We start from the raw sequence: 21,980 nt of genomic DNA, 5'->3' as shown, positions 1-21,980 counted from the left end.
TATATATATATATATATTCCCATAGCTATATACATCTATTTGCAGTACTGATTGTCCTGAGCTGGGCTGTGGGTGCGAGAAACTATCCCAGCTAAATTTGGGCGAAAGTGAGATTACACTGTCAATGGGTCACCAGTCAGCTGCAGGGCAACCATTTGCACTCACATTCACAGTGTCGCTGAATGGGAACTGAACACACGCTGCTATTCAAGTCTGGCCAATGTCAGTGACTCCCGTAGATATATAGACAAAGAAAAAAAAAAAATCAAGGTGCTGTAATCTGAATATATCGGACTTCATTTTGGTTGGCATCTGGAGAGCTCACAATATTTTTTCAGTGTCCTTTACATTTACCATCCATCAAGACAATGACATATACAATAAAATAATAAAACATTTTTTACATGACTGAAACCAGACCGTTTTGATTTGGATAATCATAATTTTGTCAGCCTACCAGTACAGTAGATTGATCCAACCAGGCCTGCAAGAGGTCTCACTCCCACTTGCGTTGAACGAAGATCATTTAAATTCTCGCAGATTACAACTACTTTTACTGCAAGGGTTGACAGAAAGATAAGTGCAGAATTTGAATTGCTAACCGTAAGTGCTGGATATTTAATACCTCTAACTTCCTTATACACTCCAATTGGCTGTTCTTGCTTGCTCCACACAGGGAGATATTTGCATAGACACACACATGCACAGAGCTGGCACACTTTACTACTTTTATTTTCCCTTTTGACTCAGCCCCCAATTTCTTTTCTATCGCTCACTCAGAAGAGAAAAGTCTCGTCAAGAGACTTGCTGAATCTCATTCACTTGGATCCAGCTCCACAGAGGGAAAATTCAGTTGCTCAAATAACCTCTTGAAATAATATTTGACTTGACTGTTTATTTTTCATCTTGAGAAATCGGGTGCTTTCAGTTCCTTTTTAAAAGTCACTTCACCAATACAACAAATGGGGTGAAAAATATTACGTGAGTTTTGAATGTGGAATTTTTTCGTGTGTTATTAGAGCTCTGGATTTGCACAATAAACCTGCTAATTAATTATTAATGTGAACCTACTACAATGCGGTAGCTCTTACTGACAAGTTAATCTTCTCCAGCGCAATGAATGAGCTCACCACATTTCAATCCGACTTGTCAAATCTTAAAATAACTTGAAGACACACCGCTGCAGGTGCGTGAGTGAAAGAAAGGCTAAAGGCAACAACAGACGAAGCACCATTAAGGAAGTATTTTCTGCAACACATTTGTGTGTGTTTAAGATGTTGGGGGTTGTAGCACTGGCAGAGAAAGAAATCATTCAATCAAAGGACTAATCATTAAACCTCATTATTAATTATTAAAACGTTTAACATTAAACGTTGTGGGCCACCCTCTGTCCAGAAGGCATGCTGCCGTGATGAATTTCAATTGCTAGAAGATAGAGTTCATAAAGTTATGCTGTGACAGTAATAATATTTACTCAACAAATGCACTCATATTGTCGTCATCTCTCTCTCTCTCTCTCTCTCTCTCTCTCTCTCTCTTTTAAGATTGTGGACTTTTTGGGGGTCAAAAGCTTTATTTAAATTGACATATATGAACATATGCAAACCCACATTTGCAAGTTGGTTTGTAACAACATGCATAAACATTCATTTGAATACAACAACGTGTTTGTAAAAGTAAAGTAAAACTAACAAAGATGTGAAAACATGTCAGAGTCAATGGACTGAACTTGAGACGACGACTACCCCCAAAAGGCTCTTGTCTCTTCATAAATTTGGGCAACAGAACCTTTCATCGAATCTTTTCAATCTCGCCCGAAAACTCATTTTTATTCTTTGGCTTTTGACTCCGCCTGGGACTTGATTTTTATTTTGACTGTTCTTGTGCTTTCGACTGTCTTTATTATTAATTAGTTTGTGGTATGAATTATATTTGCTCGATGTGCAGCACTTGCTATTCAGTGCCGGTTGTTTTAGAGTGCTCCTGAAATACACTTGAGTCGAAATGTTGTGTAGTCCTTGTACGTTTAAGACGCTGGAATTGAACCCTGCACCTCTGCGCTGTGAGGTCGATGCGCTCACCACTGGACACTGGGCCGCCATAATTTTATATATATATATATATTATACAACAGTGAGTTAAGTTGGTTTTGATCTGGAGTACAAAGACTATAATAGCAAACCAACAATATGAATGAAGTAGATTCATTGATAAAGAGTACATTTGGCGAAAATCCGCTCCTTCACCTACCCCGAATGGTTCAAAAGAAAAAACTGACTAACTGCTTCTGTGATCAGAAAATCGTTGCTTTGCTTTCCTTGCCTGCTGTTTGGAAGAGACATTAAATGGTCAACAGTTGGATTCAAAGATTTGAAGCATCGTTCAAAACGTCTGATAAAACAGTAGCTCACAATCCCCTAAAACTGGGTTTACTTGGCACGATTAACATCGCTGCATTGTTGAAGACCACTCATAAACATGCCACTGAACGACACTATCGACAAACTGAGGAAAACAGGTCGGTGCTTTGAAAGAATTATTATATGCCTAAAACTCTGTGGTGAATGCAAAATTGCCTTACGTGGGTGTGATTCAATGAATCCAGGCATTATCCAGAGCATTTTTGAGACAATGTGTTATGGTAATTCCAGACTCAAAAGACATTATGAATCACAGCCGTACTTCAGCAACTATTCAAAACAAACTTCTGCAGTGCATGTTTAACGTATATCAGGAAGAATTTGTAAAGCAGGTGTCTGATACTCCCTTTGTGGCTGTACAAGCAGATGAAACAACAGATGTCTCATGTAAATTGCAGGTAGTGATTGTATGGCATTTCATGAACCACGCGGTGAAAGAGAAGTTCTGGAGATTCATTGAATTGATGGACAAAACTGCACCAGGTCTTGCTAGTGCAATACAAGTAGCTATCAAGCCATTGAGTTTAAAAGAGAAATTATTTGCACAAATTTACCACATTGCAGCAGTCATGAGTGGGTGCATCTTTGGTGTTCCCAAACGTAAAGTACCCAAACACAGAATTCTTGCTTTGCTCTGCACACCCGCTAAATCTGACTTTGTAACAGGCGTGTGCAACAAGAATTACGGATTTAAAAGTATTCTTTGCTGATGTGTCCACCTTTGCTTGATTTTTTTTCTAACGAAAGAAAGAACCATCGCTCTCTCTGACACATCTGCTCGGGGCAGCCTGAGGCCAGCAGCCACTCGGTGAAATTTCAAAAGTAGAATAGTGAATGCTCTTTGGAAAAACCTTGCAGATATCAACGAGTGCCTGGATAATATCCATACAGTACCTGAATGGGACAGCGTTCCGATTTTTGAAGCGTATGATCATGCCATGTACCTGGAGGATGAGACATTTTCACAGTTTTTGCAGTTTTTTTTTTCTGTCAGCTTTTGCCACAACATGGATATTCTGCACAGCACACTGCAAAAACGAAGTGTCAACCATGCTATGGATAGCCTCAAACACTGTGTGAGCTGACTGAGAAAAAAAGTGGATGTCATTGCTCAAGAGAGAGAGGAAGCGCTGAAGAAATGGACAAAAAAACAAAACACTGCAGCGGTTTTGAAGATAGCTGGTGATACCAGTGGTGGGTCAAGTGGAGGGCAGATTTAGCAAGAGTGATCACCTTATAGCAGCATAGCTTGTGTTCAGCAAATGATTTCCATGTGATGAATTTCATTCATTCATTCATTTTCTGAACCACTTTATCCTCACTAGGGACACGGGGGATGCCGGAGCCTATCCCACCTGTCTTTGGGCAATAGGCGGGGGACACCCTGAACCGGTTGCCAGCCAATCGCAGGGCACACAGAGACGAACAACCATCCGCGCCCACACTCACACATAGGGACAATTTCGGGCGTTCAATCAGCCTGCCGTGCATGTTTCTGGAATGTGGGAGGAAACCGGAGTACCCGGAGAAAACCCACACAGGCCCAGGGAGAACATGCAAACTCCACACAGGTAGGCCGGAGCTGGAATTTAACCTGGTATCTCTGCACTGTGAAGTCGACGTGCTAACCACTGGACTACCAGGCCGCCTGTGATGAATTTTAAGCAGCCAATAAAATCGGGTCAATTTGAAATAAAAAGAGAGAAACTGAGCTAAAGTCCCTCTACAGACACTCCGAGTTGCATGCTGCCAACACTCCGTCTCTGTTGCAGTTGATTTAGTTCAACAACCTACGGGATGCCTTATCCACAACTGTGTCACTGCTCAAAATAATTATCACAGCACCAATGACCACAGCTGAGTCTGAGAGAAACTTTTCAATGCTGAAGTTCATCAAGACATCAATAAACACAATGGGGAAGCCCCATGACTGTGGTAGCAGAAATTACATGCACTGGCTATGTTGTTCATTGAAAATGAATTCATTCTGGACTCTGACAGGCAGGTTATTGGCAAGTTTGCCCAGATGAACGATCGACTTGTGTACTATTCAAGAAATGAATAACAGTGGTGAGTTCTATATTGAACCATTCAAAGGTCTTATTCATAGCCTTAATTTGTAAGACTATGAATACAAATAAATAGAATTTGAATTTATTGTTTAGGCTTTGCTGCTTGTGAATGTAAAGTGGCCCCTGTTGTGCCCCACTCAACTTTGCATGCCATCGACACCTCGACACCACATCGCTCGTCTTGTGAAATGTGAAAAAGAAATATGTCCATTTTTGTCATTTTTTTAACACCACGTTAATGGCGTGTCCGTGTACATATGCTACTACATTTGATTAACTCAGATGACCCTTCGGTCACTGGACAACTTGCTACCAATTGAGCCACAGCCACCCAAACGCAGTAATTTCAGAAAAAAGAACATCAATATACCAACACTCAAACATGATGGTAGTGTGAGACTGACGGTCTGGGGCTGCCCTTCTGCTTCAGAACCTGGGCTTGCTGAGAATGACGGAAACATGAATTCTGCGCTTTACAAGAAAAGGAAAAAGTTCGGTCGTCAGTTTGCACCTCAAATGAGGACCAAATTCTGACATGGGTCAAACAGTGACCGAACAGCCCGTGCCCGTGCATTTATACGTGTGCGTAGAAGTGACGTGTGCACATATGGTCGCAGACCTGCCAGCTCTTCCGGATTTTCTGAACATTCATTACACCTGTGGTGTTCCAATATTGCGGGAAAAAAAAAATCATTGGTCGAATTGCCCAAAACAGTTCAATATGAGCCAAAGTACTTGGTACATAACTGCAATCTATGTTTGACAACAAGCAACTAGAACTCTGGTAATGTGATGAGCTGCTGCTGAAGCTAGCAGACAAGTTCAAAGTTGAAAGCTGAAAACGAACAACCTGACTCCGCCCCGATCGCTGCTCGTTTTAATATATTCATCTCAACGACAAGAAACAAGGGCAGCTGCACTAAGTGAAGCCTCTTTGACAGATGATGATGTCCATTGATGGACTGACAACAATTGTGTGCTAACGACAACTTTGACTATCGTGGAATAACAAACGCCATCACACTGCACCGTGTTGTTATGCTTCCTGTCAGTGTCATAATTATACTTATTGGAATCTGCCAAACAGTCACAGTAATGTAATCCAAGTAACATATTACAGTCATGTAACTTGAGTACTTCTGATTTACCTTTTGATGAATCCAATACCAAATATGCCAATGAAGAAAAAAAGATATATATCCCGACACTGTATATTTATTTGGAGTTTTTGGTCCTATGAATATTCAATAACATGCATGCTTTTGGACTGAAGTAGGAAACCAGAGCACCCAAAATCCAGACTGTAAATCCCAGAATGTTTAGGCAGTAATTGTTTCTCATGTGATCCAGAGTTATGGTTTCATTAAATAAAATTCATACGTCTGGAGCCTTGCCAAACACACTCAGAATACAAGCTAGGTTTTGCTCATCTTATTTTTACTAGATAATTACACTTTTCCTTGGAATTGCATTTGCAAGCCAACAGCCAATTGTTTTCTTCCAAGAAGAAAAACAATTACCGGTATTAAAAATTAATTAATTTCAAAAACTGTATTCAAAATCAATTCATTGCACCGCATCGCCCCTGAAAACGTCGACTTCGCTTCTTATGAGTCATTGTACAACAGGCAGTGATCTACTCAGACACAAGAAAATGTCATCAAATTGCTGCCATTATAGACAATGCCTTCTATTTTTAAACTCTGAGTCACACACTGTTGAGGCTCACGTCATCACCCAATTATAGTGCACCAACCGATTTACCAAAAGAAGCTTTCAACATATTTGGTGTCATGTGGTGTGATGAATTTGCATTTTTAGGATGTGTCAAAAAATCTCCATTTGACAGGAGATGCTGTCAAGGCTGTCAGTCAGAGGAAACAGACAAGATGCAAGGAGTCTGCACGCTCTAATGAACAGGAACTTATTAGCGGCAGTATGTCTATTACTGTCCCACTTGCCGACTGTCTTTCATTAGCTGCTCATCTCACGCCTGTTGGTGTCATCTTTCATATTTCACATTTTCATTAGCATTTGATCTGCAGGGCAAGTAGAAAAATCATTTTTATGAGTGTCAATTACTGCTACAAGTGATCATTTCACCAACTACATTGTATTTTATTTTCTCCCTGTCAAACAACAGTGGCTATGTAATTACACTGCAGAGACATGTAATGAGAAGAAAAAAAAACGAAAAAAAAACATGATTTGTTCACAAACATGATTTTGTACTGTCCTGCATGGAATTGGCCGGATTTATTCCAATTCCCATTTCGCTTGTCCTATCCCTGTGTCAAGTTCATGGAGTGACACATTTTGCAAGATGTTTAAAAAAAAACATTATTTTAACCCCAAATCCCCTCCGCACTGTATGATGGAAAGCTCTTTGAAGAGGTAGCGTGTACATTCCTCATCCACCCATAGGTGACACTCTTTCCTCATATAGTGACGGCCAAGGCCGTCACACTAATGCAGCGGTTTTTAACCTGGGTTCGATCGACCCCCAGGGGTTCGGTGACTCGGTCTCAGGGGTTCGACGGAGCCTCTGCCATGGAGGGTAAGACACACGCGACTCAACAAGTTAATTAGTTATGACACGCCTGCTTGGCCATCACGAGCTGCAGATGATCACATGACATAGCTTGTCCAATCAGTGCTGTGGGAAATTTAGTTTGATTAGTTGTCAACGTGTGACTGTCGTGATAGTACGTCGAACAAAAAAAAAAGTATATGTCAGGTCCACCAATTTGACATCTCCACATAAAACACAAGGAGGAGACAGGAGACTCAATTCTGGTACCAGGAGGGAACAAGGAGAAGCGTTAAGTTTCAGTTCTCTGCACGTCAGACTAACGATCCCCCCCTCACCCCCTCATTTATTGGGAAATCTACTACAGTACATAGGTGTGTCCAACCTAAAGGGTGGGGGCTGTTGAAGACACACTGAACTTGTTTGACTATGTGTGTGTATGTGAGTGTAATTACGTACATGTGTGCAATTGTTACAAAAACATCACATTGCAGCTGGTGTTGATGGCTCCATCCACTGTCCAACCTTGCTCCTGTTTAGTCTTAATACTTATCTCTTCCCGACCACATCCTAGAAAAGGTGGTTGCGTCCCTAAACTGCCACACAGTGCAATAAGCATTCTTGATTATAAATATGAGTATATAATGATCAAAAGCATCATATCTTTATTAAAAGCATAAGCGTTCTTCATTGCAGGCATAATCAATTAATGATTGCAGGCATAAGCGTTCTTCATTGCAAGCAATATCAATTCATCATTAATAATATGCAAATGTATAGTAACTAAAAATAATCAACCTATCAGTATACATATCTCTTGAGATTTTATTGACTTTTTTCTGTTTTTGATAAATGCAGGTTTTTTATATCTTGAATTTGCAAAAAATATATATATATATATTTATTTTTTACTCATGAAGGGTTCGGTGAATGTGAATATTAACTGGTTGGGTTTGGGTTCGGTACCGCTAAAAAGGTTAAGAACCACTGCACTAATGCCAGTGAATGCTGTTAAAACTCCACAGGTTACTGTGGCGCATTTTCATACAGTATTTTATATACACGCAGATGCAGACATCGCTATTTGCCTTACTTGAGAAGCGAGTGGCAGAGACAGTTTGTTTTGTTGGTGCTTTTTGCTATGAACCTAAAGACTGTTACTGATTCATTCAACTTAAAAGATCAGACATGTAAAATGGAACACTATTTCCAATTTGGCGTATAAAGTGCACCATGTGTAGAACCTCCACCAATAGTACATTTGAGGAATTGAATATCAATTTTGACAGGCTGTGTTCACACTGTTTTGTTCAAATGTGTGCAGTTCTATTTTTGTCCTGCAGGTGGTGGTAATAGAACATTTCAAACTGTCGCCAACTGTCAGCACGTAAATATCTTCCGGATGAAATATCGGTTTTGTGTTGAAGCTGCTAAAACAATGATAACAACAAAGCAGCAGCATCATCCCCTCATCATTTGATGGACAACTATAAATAGAGTTGGAAAATATAAAAAGAAGTCAGTGCAAAAAAAGTTCACAAAGGTTGTACAAAGAAAGATCAGATCAGTTATTCTTCATCTTCATCCATATATGGTTTCCAAGTTAGTTTAAAAACTAAATACTGTAATATAATCATATTCTGTACAGGTAAATTCCAAATGTGAAAAGTCACAGATGGACAGGGGGGAGAGGGGGAGGGGTCACTGCAAACTAACGATCAACTTAACACATGACAAGGAACATACCAAGCAAGATCACACCAAGGGACTTAATAACTACAGAAATATGGCAAAACGAGAGACAGTAGGTGAAGAACTCAAGGGAATGAACAGAATGGCCGACATGGGAGTATGAAACAGCGGACGACCGCAGGTGAAACTAATGAGACATAACCGAATGATCCTAATTTGAATTGCCATCAGATTTTTCCATATCAGAGATTATCAACCTCATCTGCTGCATATGACTGAAACATCATTCGATTTATCAATCATTCCTTGGGAAATGATGGAGTATATAAAATTATCATTTCAATCTTGCAATATTCTTCTGTTTTCAAAACATAAGTGTAGATGAATCTAGCCATGAGTTGTTAAGCCAAATTATGATGTCCCTTTTGGACACAGTATATCTTCAAATGAAGATACAGTAGGTATAGCAATTATGGGTATACTAGGTCATAATTCCCCAGAAACGATGATGATGTCATGAAGGCAAAAAGAACAAAACATGATTTATGACTAACAATGAATAAACTTCACAGCAATGTAATGCAATCCCAAGACAACATCCAGATATGCCCCCATGGGCTGTCAACTGTGTAGGGTAGACCTTGAGGCAATCTGATTGAATGCCCACCCGTCCATCCATTTTCGAATCCGCTTTTCCTCACGAGGGTCGCGGGCGTGCTGAAGCCTATCCAAGCTGTCTTTGGGCACTCGGCGGAATGCACCCTCAACTGGTCGCCAGCCAATGTCAGTGATTGAATGTCACAATAAATAAATTAAAGACAACAACGATTTATTTTTTATTTTTATTTTTTAATGATATTGAGTGTTTTGAAAGGTCCTTAGGCGGCCCGGTGGTCCAGTGGTTAGCGCGTCGACCTCACAGTGTAGAGGTACCATGTTCAATTCCAGCTCCGGCCTCCCTGTGTGGAGTTTGCATGTTCTCCCTGGGCCTGCATGGGTTTTCTCCGGGTACTCTGGTTTCCTCCCACATTCCAAAAACATGCATGGCAGGTTCATGGAACACTCTATATTGTCCCTAGTGAGCGTGGATGGTTGTTCGTCTCTGTGTGCCCTGCGATTGGCTGGCAACCGGTTCAGGGTGGCCGCCGCCTACTGCCTGAAGACAGCTGGGATAGGCTCCAGCACCCCCCGCGACCCTTGTGAGGACAAAGTGGATCGGAAAATGAATGAATGAAAGGTCCTTGTAAATATACTGTCTTACGTGGCCGAACATTTAGGCTATATCCCTTTGGACTGGGACTATTGGACCGCATTCACTGTTTGCATAGCTCACTTAATTGTCATAATTAAAACATCCCATCATCACATTTTGCGTTAGCTCTTGCATACATCATTTAAACTGGGCCAATGGGATTATTTTTTTCTTTCTGTGCACATACACAGCAGAGGCTTCAAATTGAAACTGAAAGCTTTCAGACAAACAAGTTCGACAGTCTAAATGTGGTGCTCCACACCTCCCACAGAGTGACCAAACGAGTGGAAAGGAGGAGGATACGAGAGACTATATTGAAAGAAATAACAGAGTGAGGTGAGGAGAGCAGCAATTAGCATTCCGGAGACTGTGCGTGGTACTAATTACGTGTGAGCATTGTAACAGAAAGGCTGTCGGAATGTAGTGAGATCACTGCAACTTAATGAACATGTCAAAAGCTTTTGTCTGACCTGATGGAAAGACACAATTCTTGATGACCACTGGCTACCTTGTTGAAGTCATATGGGTGAACAGTGGCCATGGTGCAACTCCATAATGACAATATTAGAAATTACTGTTGGTCGCCGTTTTTCTTTTCTTTTCTTTTCTTTTTTTTTTTTTTTAAATAGAATAGCTGTAAAATTAACGAGGTCCTCTGCACACATAAGATAAGATAAGAAAAGAAAACCTTTATTTGTCTCACAATGGAGAAATTCCCAAATTACAGCAGCAAAATTTGGAGGGAAGAAAGTAGAAAGACATGAAGTATTTGCATGCACAAAATACATTTAAAAACTGAACTGCATGCAGTACAGAATGCAAAAAATATAAAATATAAGATATAAGCATATATGCAGCTGCATATCTGCTGCATAAGGTGGCTGTGCTATTTAAAATGGGTGAGTCCAGGTTTTCGATGCGTCTATTCAGTAGCCTGACAGCAGTCGGCAGGAACATACAGCACATATATTTTCTTTTCCTTTTGGAATACGACTTCATACTCTAGTACAGCCTTCCTCAACTGGCGGACCGCGATCCACGACCGGACCGCCGACCTCCTCTGTCCGGACCTCCTCTGTCCGGACCCTCGGCAAATTGTATAAAATAATAAATTATAAAGTGATTTTTACGTTATACATTTTATATTTGTGGACTATAATCTGCGCATTACCGCGATCGTTTGTTAAAATTATCCGTTTTATTCTTTGCGTGCACTAACAGATGTATTGCAGAGGACCGCAGCAGCGCGACTGTGTGTTGTATAATGTTTGACTAACTGGAGACCCTGGCTGAGCAGGGCATGTCGGCGATAACGATGCGCTGATTGGCTCCTCTGAACTTAAGGTGTGCCCATAAATAAGCGTCAGCACGCATTGTGTGCAGTTTTGCTCCCGTCAACCCGGGGATCTTTGCAGCTGTTTAACAGCAGAACACCGCAACATGGTAAATGAACATCACAATGGCGTCCTCAAATAATATTTGCATGCCTCAAACATTGCATTCACCTTTAGTGGAAGAACAGCACTGCACATACTGTGCTCCCCTGTGTCAGTTTTTAAAATGGTTCTTAACTCCTCTTCTGATATACTGTATTTTTCAGTGATTTCAGAGGGGATGTGAAAAGGGGAATTGTACAAATGAAAAGGATATTTTTGTTTTCATGTTTAGTATTTATTTTGGTAAAATGAGTATTTTGTGAAATTGTTTTGTTAAATTAAGGGAAAACAAAGACAACTACTGTTTAACAAAGTTAAAGTAAAAATTGTCTTATTTCCCTAAAAGGGCTATTTCTATTATTAAGCAGGCACAACTTAACAAAATAAAAGAGTTCCTGTGCCTCAACACAATACCTCTCATTATTTGCTGTGTACTGGCAAAGTGAATAATTGTTATTTTCATGCACCCCATTATTGGTTGGTTGTGAGGAGTGTTGATTTGTATAAGCTTGGCTTAACCATACTAAATGGGCATATAGCCCTGCTCGCCATGACCGCCGTGCATGGGACCGGACCTTGGTCTTATTAATAAAAAAAAAAAGTGGACCTACAGCATTTCTAGTTGAGGACCACTGCTCTAGTAAATTAAAACACTGACTAACAATCATCCAATGAGCTCAACTGAGTGTTTTCTGTGTGCAGTACTTTTAACACATGAACAATTTCAGATTTGGTCAACTGGCTGTCATTGAAATTACTCTTGACCTAACTCTTAAGATAAAGCTTCAAACAGGTTGACTTTGATGTTTTTATTAAATTTTTAAAATTGTAAATGGATGATTTACTTATTTATGGAATAGGAACCGCATGTGCATTGCCATTTGGGCTGATATGTGTGGATGTAACATGCAAGACATCAATTTAATGTTTATTTTTGACCACTTACCATCGAGAATGTGCCCATTTTACATTTCTAAAGACAGCCCGCTGTAATAAAGGCTTGCACTGAGAAATAACTTCATGAACACAATGACCATCATAATCACTGTACGCCACCGGGGTTATAAAATTCTCAAGACGGTGGCAAGAAAAGAAAGATTAATGATATGGAGGAACTGTGAATGAAAGGATGTGTTCTTCCACATCATGGCCTTCTCACTCACCCACTTTCATTCTCTTGTCCTTTTGAACAGCTGAAAGTCTGAGATACATTATTGGAGTTAATCAGACTAGAATGAGGAAAGCGCTGAGGTGAGACAGCAAAAATTACCACCCTCCACAGCCTGCCGAGATGGTGCCCATCTTCACTGGGTCTTTGTTCACACTTTCTCTGATTGAGGAGGAAGAATGGCGGAGGGAGCACTGCAGAGGTGAAGTGGCAAAGCTGCGACTTTCCACCTTAAAGTGATGAATTGATTCTCTAATCCAATGAAGAGACAATGAAAAGAAATGAAGGTGACAATAGAGGGTGATTAAAGCTTAATATAAATTCATTTTTCTTCGGTGTGGTGCAGATGGTGGTAATTCCCATGGCCAAGCCTTTTTAACAACATATCAATAAACCAGCCTATTTTTTCGAAGGTCATTTCATGGCAAAACATATTTTCATGTCTCATTGAAACATTGTACTCGAGACAGAAAGAGAAAAGAGAAAATACAATTCAGATTTATTATTAGAATGTGTTTTGTGTGACTCCATATAATTACATTTTTATTGACGTGTACTGGAATGTGTGTGCATGTTTTGTTTTTGTTTTTGTTTTCCCATGTGTGCCCTGCGAGTCGAGGTGAACACCTTTCACCCAAAATCAGATGGGATAGGCTCCAGTTGACCCGTGACCCTAGTGAGGAAAAGCAGTACATGAAATGGATGGATGGGGGATTTATATTGTTGAAAAATTGCGTGAAGTTATGTTCCAAATACTTATAAGAAATACAGGCCCACTTGATTATTTGGCATTAGGTGTTTTTTGGTGTGACTTCGCCACTTGGTTTGCATGAAATTAGCTAGCAACATTTGTTTTTCTTTTTTCATGAAGATTGGTAGATGTTATTTGATAAATTCTGACATTATACACACTAAAAATGTTCATTTTTTTCAAATTAGACATATTCTCTCTACAGGGGTGTTCACAGGGCACACATTTGCATCGGTGCTGCACCGATGTATTTTGTTGCGATATATCTTACACCGGTGTAAATTTTGTGGAGCGTTCACACATATAAAGTTGCTTACTAAAGAGAAGCGTGTTAACCCCGGTGCAGCACCACTTGTGTTCACATGGCAGTTTCTGCGGCTGTGCAAAACGATACGTAATAATACGGAAATAAAACGTGCAAATGCGTAAAGTGTACTTCCTTTTCCCCGCCTTGTTTGTGACATATCGAAAAACCATGGTTTATACTTCTCCAGACAAATCAACGCTGTGGTCTATCAGACACCGTAAAAGGATGAGAGAGAGAAAGGAAAGATGACGGAAGTACAACAGAGCATGAAAGCAACACATTCAGTACCCGTGTGTAATGAACTCTTCTCACGCGTAGCGAGTCTACTCCTGTAGCATTCACACGTCCCCATTTTATATCGGTGCTGCCCCGCAAACTAGCATTTACTCCGGAGTAAATTTTTAAACCACCTCCTGAGCAGGGTTAAATTTGCTCCGGTTTAATATTCCTTGCAGATCGTCTTCACTTGTAACGGAACTGTGATATGAAATCCTAAATGACAGAAAATATCAGAAAGAGGAACATGAAACTGCAACTTTTTTGCTGTGTTCAGCAACATCTCTACCCTTCAGGTAACTATTTCTCAAAATTTACTTCTCAAAAAAGTGGCAAGCGACAAATCTGACAACGTTTTCTCATTCCTTTCTATTCGTATCCACACCGCCTCCAAGTTTACGACTTCAGTCACATTGTGTTTGGCTTGAAAACATGCACCGTGTTGTATATGGTGAAACCCACCAGCCTGTCAACATCAATTAAATAAATTTGTAAACTAAGGTGACAACATCACTTGATGACTTCTAGCAACTTTTTGGACAGTCGGCAAGGCTTGATGTGATTGTTTATGAAGGAAGTTGTCAGGTGATGTTTTGTTCCTGATAGAGTTAGTTGTGATACATAAGGAAACACCCTCAGATTGCATGCCATGTTAATCAATCTTTTGTTTTTTTTGACTATAAATAGCGACCGACTAGACACTCAAAAATCACCCGATAATACGTGTGCCAGTATGCTAACACCTCTACAGCATCTGTCACCTCCAAGCATGATCGCCAGGTTTTAGCTCATAGTGACAGCCATTCAACTTGTTCGCATTTTCCCTGCTGGCAGACCACTTCTCCCCCTGTCCCCTCACATTAACTCTTTCGACATGGCACTCCCACCCTTAGGACGGACAGGAGTTCATTAAGATTTATTTTTGTTCACTTTGTGGCCTGCCTATGTAGTGTTATGGTGCCGCCACAGCTGGACTGACCCTGCGGTTCAAACACTCAAACAGCCCATAAACAGAGACAGGCCCTGCAGATGACAGCCTTCCCCTGTCTAGACTTTGTCATCTGCAACTCCAATACCTTTAAATACTTTATTACTGTAGGTGTCTTGGGTGTCATCCTCTCTGCGAGTTGCCTTATGGGGAGGCGTACAAAAAAAAAGCGATACTATAAATCAGAATGCAAGTGGCAAAGCCTTGGTTGTGATTCAAGCCTCAACAAAAGACAAAGAAGCAGCTTTGTGAGCGCTGTGCGATTGTTTTGCATCATTGTGGGATTATCCACCATATATTTCCGCAACATGACGGTTCTTGAATATTCCTCCTATTTACTGTAACATTTCCAGAGGAGGTTGTGTTTCATCACTTTCACCCTATTTTAAATGTCGTTACACTATGACAAGGTATGTCAGCATTAGGAAGTGCACATATATCTTAGGTAGGATGTTTGCTAGCTTGCTTCTTCTTCCTTCTCTAGCAACCCGTCCCTATTTCCATTTTTTAATTTTATTTATTTTTTTACCATATAATCATCCACAGTGCATCTTGAACCTGCTTTCAGGCCCCACAAGACAACAGCCTGAGAGACTGCGCTGCTGCCTCCTTGTTCTGTTTTTGCACAGTCAAAGAGGCATTGGATGTCGCAGCTTGGCCTGTCACGATGCTTGTTTTGGCTTTGATAGATTGACCAAGACGACTAGCCAAGAGTCATCTGCCAACACAGAACATCTTATCCAATTGCTTTCCTCATTGCATATGTCGACTTATTTTGGTGACCGAGATTTAACCTTCATATCCAGAGAGCAACATTCAAAATAATTGTTACCTAGTCAGTCACTGATTTTTTTTTTTTCTAACAACAACTCTGGTGTGGGGACGTAAGCTCTGCGTTGCATATCATCAGCTTCCTAAAATAATGGGCCAAATTATTTTTCTTTTATTTCAGAAAAAAAAAACGGGACGAAACGGGCGGCAACCATTAATATATATATATATAAAATGACGCGATACTGTATCTGTCAAAGAATGAATATTGTCTGTTATGTTTACCTCTCAAATCTCCTTTCTCTGCAATGGCAATAGGTTAAGGGTGACAAGATAAGTTATTACACTCAATGCACTTGCTTTTTCAGCTACTGCTTTGTGGCATATTGTTAACCGTCATAGGAATAGCTGCATTTGTGGCTGTGCCACCAGCCGTATCTGCATAATGACCATCCTCCAGTAAAGGATCCCTGAGAGAGTCATTTTAGATGAGCCAACTGTTGATGGCAGGGAAAGGGGATGGGACAGGATGGATATAAGATGACAGACATTGTGCTTTCTGATGTCCCCCTTTCGTCCCCAAGGACAAGAGTTTGAATCTCATGTCCAAAACCAGTCCACACAGCAGCAAAAGTAATCAGGCCATTTCAACGTCAAAGTCAGGGATTATATTTTCTTTTTCGAGAAGACCCATATTGACTCTCTGATGTGCTTTGAGAAGGGCAGCTGAGCAGTTGAGCACAAGAGCACATCCACTTTAGCAGGGCATTGAGAGGACACCTTTTTAAATGCCATGTTCATGTTCCATGATGGCTGAAATATGATATTTTGATTGAAAAAGGGCTTAGCTAAACCTAAAGGCTGAGTACAGGTTTTGTTTTGCTTCAGTACTTGTACCTGTATTTGATAATTGTTTTAGAAATCAGGAAAGACAAACAAACAATCCAGTGAGAACCAACAGAAAGAACAATTTAATACAATACAATTTAATAATAACAATTCAATTAAACACAATTTAAGCGAGGTACTCCTTCAACCTGATGGAATTATCTATCAATCTATATATCTCTCCATCTAGCCGTGTGTTTGTCTGTCTGTCCGTCTCTCTCTTTTCTCTCTCTTTTCTCTCTCTCTCTCTCTCTCTCTCTCTCTCTCTCTGTGTGACATATCCTTAGTGGCCGGTGTCACTCTTTGTCAGCTGAAGTCCATCCTCATAACATTCAAAATGGCGCACAGAAGAGATGATAGATTGTTGAACTCAACATTAAACTCAGGTTTAAATGTCACATGCAGATGAGAGAACTGGAAGCATTTATTTTAAAAGAAGATGTGTTCGCATTGCCCTGCACTTGATGCAACTATAAACCAGACTCAATCGCTGGTACAGTGATGAGTCTACAATTGTAGGATAACTTGGTGGAGCTGGTAAGCAAGTGTGTGGACTTGTTTTACAGCTGTTGAACCAAGATAGCAATCGTCTTAACACCTGAATAACTTGCGATGTTCATGTCTATTTTTTTTCAATAAAGTCAGAGAAGGATTTATATAGAAGCTAATTTTAAAGGTGCTCTCTTCTTTAAAAAGCTCGTTGTTTTATGTATGCCTCGGTGTGCTACACGTGCCTGCCAATTTTTGTACGCCCAGGTCAAGTTCAAAATCCAAGAATAATGAGACACTTTTTTACAGACCACACCAAACATGTAATTATGTATGTGCTTGTGAAAAGCTATTATCATAGACGGTGTCCATATGGATTATTTTTAATATAAACAAAAGAAGGTGGGAGGCGATTTAAATGGCTCTCTTAGATATGAAGTCATTCGAGCTAACACCGTCAATTTAATGTAACTGGATCATTCACAGCATTTTTTAAGGTTTTATTGTGTTTTTTTGTGCTGGGAGTCTTTGGCTGAGCTGATGAGACAACAACAGACAGCAGCACTGGCCTTATATGATTTCTACTGCCTTATATGATTGCTACTGAGATGGTTCAATCAAACATCCCAATCTGGGGTCTTTGCCCTGCATAAATCAAATAAACTTTGTGTGCTTGGTTGCATCTCCACAGATAAGGACACTGAATCGAGGCAGAGCTATAAAACAGATCGAGCAGGTGTAAGCTAAACTTGTGTCCTAGAGGAACATCTCCTGCAGGACCTGACATGCATTGACACACGCACACGCACACACACACACACACACACACACACACACACACACACACACACACATCCGTGCACGTTTTAAATCATCACCTGTGTAGTCACAGAAATATTCCCTCACAATATTAAATGGAACCAAATCATTACTGAACATCATATCACAAAAAATGTGAGCTATTATCTTAACATTTGTCAGGGCTGTGCTCTGTCGGAATTCAATACTCCTCTCGGGCATTGTGAATACCTTGTCTTGCCTTTTAGGTTGACTAATACTAGTGCTGAGTCCCCTTATAATCAAGAGATTATTCACGTGTCCACCAGTAGTGACTCATCTTAATTCTAATTTGTCCTTTGTGGTTGAGGTTGACGCTTCGGATTGAGGAGTGGGGACCTTGCGCCAAAGCTAATTACGATATGGGAAACCGTGAACTCCTGGCCATTGTCCTGGCACTCCTAGAATGGTGTATGTTGATGTGACTTCATGGAGTTGAACATGAAGACAAAACCACACTAGATAGCTGTAGATGCCTGGCTGATATTGGATGTGACAAGTACCGTATTTTTCGGATTTTACGTTGCTCCCGATTATGAATCGCACCAGCCAAAAAATGCAAAATTAGGAAGGAAAAAACGTATGTAAGTCGCACTGGAGTCTAAGTCGCATTTTTGTCGGAAATTTATTTTATAAAATCCAACACCAAAAACACATGCCATCTTGAAAGGCAATTTAAAATAAAAATAAAATAGAGAACAACAGGCTGAATAAATGTACGGTATACTAACGTTACATGACTGACATGCCTGGTAATGTCAGTAACGACGTAACATATTAAGAGTTATTTAGATAACTCTAGCATAAAGAACATGCTAACAAGTTTACCAAACTATCAGTTTCACTCCAAATCACTAAATCCAATGAAATCTTCATCTTCGGTGTCACCTTTAAACAACTCCCCCAACTCGGGAGGTAGACGATGTGCCGCTTCCTCTTCTACGTTGCTTCCGTCAGACTCATCGTCGATTTATCAACACAGGCCGAGAGCGCCCTCTTGTGGTTTAATGTGAAAATAACGTGAAATGACATAATCATGTGTTAATAATTTCACACATAAGTCGCTCCAGAGTATAAATCGCACCCCCGGCCAAACTATGAAAAAAAATGCAACTTATAGTCCGGAAAATACGGTATCTGTCAAAGGCAGATTGTCCAGAACTGGACAGGAAATGACATCAGCTTTACCAGTAATTCTGTTGAAACATAATTGAATGTAGACACCCAACAGTGTCCATTACGTTTATATTACACAAGGATCAATTGTGCATGTCAAACCATCTAGAAACATTTTGAAGTTTTATATATATTTTATAACATAATGTCACTTTCATCGTCATTCAGATGGGCAGCTTCCGTTGATGGGCTGCCACTGACAGATATTTGAGGCCAGGCTCATGCAGAGGATGACCTTACCTGCTATTTCATTCACAGTCTGCGTGACCTTCAAAAAGAGAAAAGCAACGCTGGTGTGAAAACAACTTCCGTTTCCCCCCGACAGTAGGAATGTATTTTTCTTAACACTGCTTTTCATCACCTTGTTATTCCTGATGTGCAAAAACAACACAACATGGCCATCATTTTCTTCACACTCTCACTTTGTTTTGTCCCCCTTCACTGCATGTATGACTCGTTGCCCTTCTTCTGTCATCCCCCCACCGACATTCTTTTCCTCCACCTGGTGTCCTCCAACGATCACCTGCCCTTGACCGGTGAAGTTGCCACTCTGAATTCATTTTAGCGTATGACACAAATCTACTCCTCCATTTTCCAAATCACTAACATAACACAGCAATACACCATTAGCAGTCTCTAGTCAACATGTGCACTCTTACAAGGACTGGGCAGGAACTCCACAGGGAGTTGAGCAGCCAGTGTTTTGATGTGTGCTGCTTTCTTTCATTCACCCGGAATCCCATGAGGAAAAAAAAAGAAAAAAAGAAAAACAGTTCACTCAATCAGCATGCTGAAGACTGGTCACACCTCATTAATCGACAAGGAAGTCATTGTCTTTTTTTTCTGCTGCTATACACCTATATCCTTGGTAACAATTTCCCAAAATCTATCAACACTAAAGGAAGGCATGCTACGTGCTGGTGGATGGTATTGAATGGTATTCTGGGAGCAGCCTGTGCTCAAACAATCACCACAGCCAAAAACAACATAATAATAGGTAATTGTCTGTGTGTTTTACTTCCCTGTTGATTTTTGTTTTGTCATGCTGTGATTTTGCTGTACAGTGGGTATGGATGGTGTTTTTTGTAGTGACACAATGGCCGTTTTCCATAAGTGGCAGGCTTCTTGCAAGACTGCACTTGTGGCTGTTGTTCGATGAAAGAATCCCATTGTCAGCGAGATATAAGGACACATAATTTTTCCCTGTTCGCCTTATCGCCGCCAAAGTACATTTGTGGCCATGACACTCCCAAACACTAAGCATCAACCACAAGCGAACCTTTGTTCCTTAGGCAAATATAGATATTCAAACGATGATGATGTCATAATTCCTTGACAAGGATACCTTTTTGCAAAGTGTATTTGTGAAATCCTTGAAAATACAGTATGTGCAGGTTCTACAAGAGGTTAGAAATGCTGCCCGGTGCGGCCGAACACATCACACATACCAGAATTGGTGTGTATGAGGAAAAACATGTTCAGGGCTGTGTGTGTTTCGAATTGGGTGCAGGTTTGGACGCTGTAATTGGGACAGTCCAGTCAGAGAGCACCCCTCTTTTTCTTCAAGGCCACACACAACCACTGTAAGTGTGTCCTTTGAACCCATGACGAGAACTTATGTCCCATAATGTTCCCACAAGTGCGTGTGTCGACTAAGCGTAACACATGAGCAATTGAATTCGCCACTTGTTTTGACATAATGTGTACTTCAAGGGCCCATCTGTCTTCATATTTGGGCTCATGTGAAGAGGGTCTTTTCGATCATGCTGTAGCCTCTGTGTAACAGTGTCATTGCTCTGCAATTCCTCCTCCTGAAGACACTGACATAATTTGTGTTTTCCTGCACATCTGTACTATCACATGCTGTCAAGATGGAATAAAAATAAACCATCATACATCCACCCATTTTCAACACTGCTTATTCTGAACAGGGTCGCGGGGGATGCTGGAGAGCACTACACCCTCAACTGGTAGCCAATCAAAGCACAAAACAAAAATAAACCATTTAAACATTTTGGGGTCTTTTGCCACTGAGTTTCTGTCCATTTGCAGTTCCAGCATTGCAGCCATCCACCCAATGCTATCCACCTGACATTTTTCGAGAGGAGTGGTACATTTATTGAGACGATTGACGCTCACATTCACAACAATGGATCGAGTCGTAGAGAAAACCCTCCCAAGCAACATGAGAACATGCAATCACAACAACAAAAAGGCAGAGAAAGGGTAGAGGTTCGATCGCAGATTTAGGTCTGTGAGGCACACACAAACAACATTAGTTGTGTCTTTTATGGAGCTTACTATTTTCTCCGGTGCAAAATTATGCCAGAATAGAAAATGGATTTCCCCAATCCAAGTTGGAAGCACATAATTGTCCAAACTGTCTTACCAAGAAGAATGAGTAAGTATGAACCCTAGATTGAGCAACTTAATTAAAACACACCTCGTAGTCGTAATAGTTTTGTTTTGATGATGTACGTATGCATGAATACTTTATTAACCCCGTGAGGAAAATTAAGAAAAAACAATAGCTTCAATTAAGCCCTCTTCTGTGCCCACGTGACAAAATCATTAATGCATGAGACAAATGACAGCCATTTTAAGGTGGGCCCTCCCCTCGACATTGATCATACACATGCAATAGAAACGACCAGAGCCACTGCAGCTGCAAAGCCCTTTTAGCTTGGTTGAGGGAGGAGGGTAATGATGGTTGCTGTGAAATTTACAATGCCAGACCGTCTCTTGGTGTGCAGAGTGCAGACAGCCAAGATTATTTTTGCATACGTGCTCATTCTTCATCATTTCAGGAATGTGATTGTATTTGTTTCTTTTTGGTTTACTTGTTTTGCTTCATTGAGGCACATTTTCTTGTGTTACTATAAATGTTGACAACAAATAAAAACAGGGAGTTAGCGGCAGAGAAAGGG

General features: G+C 40.5%; 1 protein-coding gene and 1 long non-coding RNA gene across 3 annotated transcripts in view; one reads left to right on the top strand and one right to left on the bottom strand.

The window, feature by feature from the left end:
* ehf (ets homologous factor) overlaps positions 1–630 on the bottom strand; it is a 10,427-nt gene extending 9,797 nt beyond the window's left edge. For both annotated transcript variants that reach the window (XM_019894312.1, XM_019894313.1), the window contains exon 1: positions 458–630. The gene's annotated coding sequence lies outside the window, so the exon portion shown is untranslated. The remainder of the gene's footprint in view (positions 1–457) is intronic.
* Positions 631–6,944: 6,314 nt separating this feature from the next.
* Positions 6,945–13,022, top strand: LOC109530329 (uncharacterized). The gene is made up of 3 exons (XR_002170992.1): positions 6,945–7,049; positions 10,238–10,302; positions 12,596–13,022. It is a non-coding gene; the product is annotated as an uncharacterized LOC109530329 (long non-coding RNA).
* The last annotated feature ends 8,958 nt before the right edge of the window (positions 13,023–21,980 follow it).

This window comes from Hippocampus comes, unplaced genomic scaffold (assembly GCF_001891065.2).
Source record: "Hippocampus comes isolate QL1 unplaced genomic scaffold, H_comes_QL1_v1.1 scaffold104, whole genome shotgun sequence".
Lineage (NCBI taxonomy): Eukaryota > Metazoa > Chordata > Actinopteri > Syngnathiformes > Syngnathidae > Hippocampus > Hippocampus comes.
The sequence above is the reverse complement of the archived record's forward strand: the minus strand, read 5'-3'. Positions and strand labels throughout refer to the sequence as shown.